Source organism: Mirounga angustirostris, unplaced genomic scaffold (assembly GCF_029215605.1).
Source record: "Mirounga angustirostris isolate CCGP_5_RB_7025 unplaced genomic scaffold, mMirAng1.0.hap1 SCAF_3, whole genome shotgun sequence".
In the NCBI taxonomy this organism is placed as follows: Eukaryota; Metazoa; Chordata; class Mammalia; order Carnivora; family Phocidae; genus Mirounga; species Mirounga angustirostris.
In genome coordinates, this window is record NW_026991711.1 from 31,733,846 (window position 1) to 31,735,983 (window position 2,138).

A 2,138-nucleotide genomic window follows, 5' to 3' on the forward strand; every position below is an offset into this window, starting at 1 on the left:
GGGACCTGGGTCTAAATCAGGAAGGTCAGTTAAATAGTTAGTGGGAAGCTTCCACTGAAGTCAAGTTAAGATAATCGTTTTTTTCTTTCTCCTTTCAAAATTCACTTGAAACAACTTAGATTCTACTCTTGACAAAGAAACTAGAAGGTCTGTAACTCTGAGCCACCATGTATGAGGGCAATGAATACTGTTATGGGAAGACACCAAGAAAGGATCCCCTTGACTGAATATTTCAGACACCACAGCAGAACACTGCCAAAGAAGTGGAACACTCTGAGAAAATGTTATAGATAGCTCTCAAGAAAAAAAATGTACTCTGGACTCCAGTGGTCATTTCACCTCCTCCAGGGCAGAATGAATAAATGTCCAAGAGAACCTAAGAGTTACGCAAATGGAATTCTCTCCAAAAGCAAAGGAACATGAGTGATGGGTAAAATGGTTCTTCTGACAAATACGGATGAAAAAGGACTTCCACTGTACCACAGAATTGTAAAAATTTATATTGCAAGGAAAAAAAGAATTACTTAAAAATTGATATATAATATAAAATTCACCCTTTTAAAGTGTACAATTCAGGGGTTTTAGTATATTCACAGACTTATGCGATAATCACAGTTACCTCATTTTAGAAAATTTTTATCAACTTTCAAATATTTATTTATTTATTTATTTATTTGTTTGTTTATTTATTTATTTATTTATTTATTTATTTATTTATTTATTTTAGAGAGAGAGAGCAGACAAGCAGGGGGAGGGAAAGGGACAAGGAAACTCTGCACTGAGCACTGAGCCTGACACGGGGCTTGATCTTATGACCCTGAGATGATGACCTGAGCCAAAACCAAGAGTGGATAGATAACCAGCTGAGCCATTCAGGTTCCCCGGTTTTTATCAACTTTAAAAGAAGTGCTGTACACATTAACAGTTACTTTCCATTCTTCTTTCCTCTAACTCCTAGCTACTACTGGTCAACTTTCTATCTCTGTGGATTGTTCATTCTGCGTATTTTATAAAAATTGAATCATACAATAAGTGGCTTATTTTGTCTGGCTTCTTTCACTTAACATATTTTCAAGGTTTATCCATGCATGTATCAGAAATCTACTCCTTTAAGTGGCTGAATATTCTTTTGTATTGGTATACCACATTTTTTGTTTCTTTGTTTAGTCATTCATCAATTGATGGACCTTTGGGTTATTTCCACTTTCTGGCTATTGTGAAACATGCTGCCATGAACATTAATGTACAATCTTATGTGTGAACATATTTGTTTTACTTCTATTCATTATATATTTAATAATAGAAATGCTAGGTTATATGGTAACTCTATGTTTAATTTTTGAGTAACTGCAAACTGCTTTTGAAGTGGCTGCCCTGTTTTACATTCCCACTGGCAAAGTATAATGAGGATTCCAATTTCTCCACCTTTATTTACCCAAAATTTGTTTAAAAATGTTTACAATATATAAAGACTGAGGGAAAATTTGATGGTAAGAAAATTTGAGAGAATAAGGCTTGAGTGCTTTGCAAAGATGCTTCTTTCTCTGAGACTGGAAGGAGGGCTGTAAGGCTGGGAATGCATGTAAATAGATTTCTATGAAGAGAGATGAGAAGCTGAGGATATGGTTTTTCTGGCAAACCTCTAGGCTGTGAATGAACCAGGGTTATCTACCATAAAACAAATTGAGTGATTCTTGAGGAGGGAGGTGAAGATTTGGAATAGCTGCTTGTGGGATTGGAAATTAGACCAACAGATATAAAATTAACAAGTGGTGCTGAAGAGTCAAACAATATTTAAGTCACTATGAATTATGGTTATGCCCACCATCCCTGAAATCACTATCAGGGAATCCTCCTTTCTGAACAGAACAGTAGCACTTAGTGGTCTGGGTGGGAGAGTGGCAAAGAGGGTTATTTATTAGGATCAGGGTTGAGAAGTTTAGAGTTGATTTGGATGAAAGGACACTGTTGAAGGTGTTAGAAAAAGACTAGCCTAAGTGGCTATGATTGGAGAGGGAAGGAAATGAGGTTGGGAAAATAGAGTGTTCAGGACAATAAAATAGTATCCATGAGATTGAAGAAAAGTTTTAGTGAGAAAAAGGGATTTTGAAAATTTATAAACAAAAAATGTTGATATG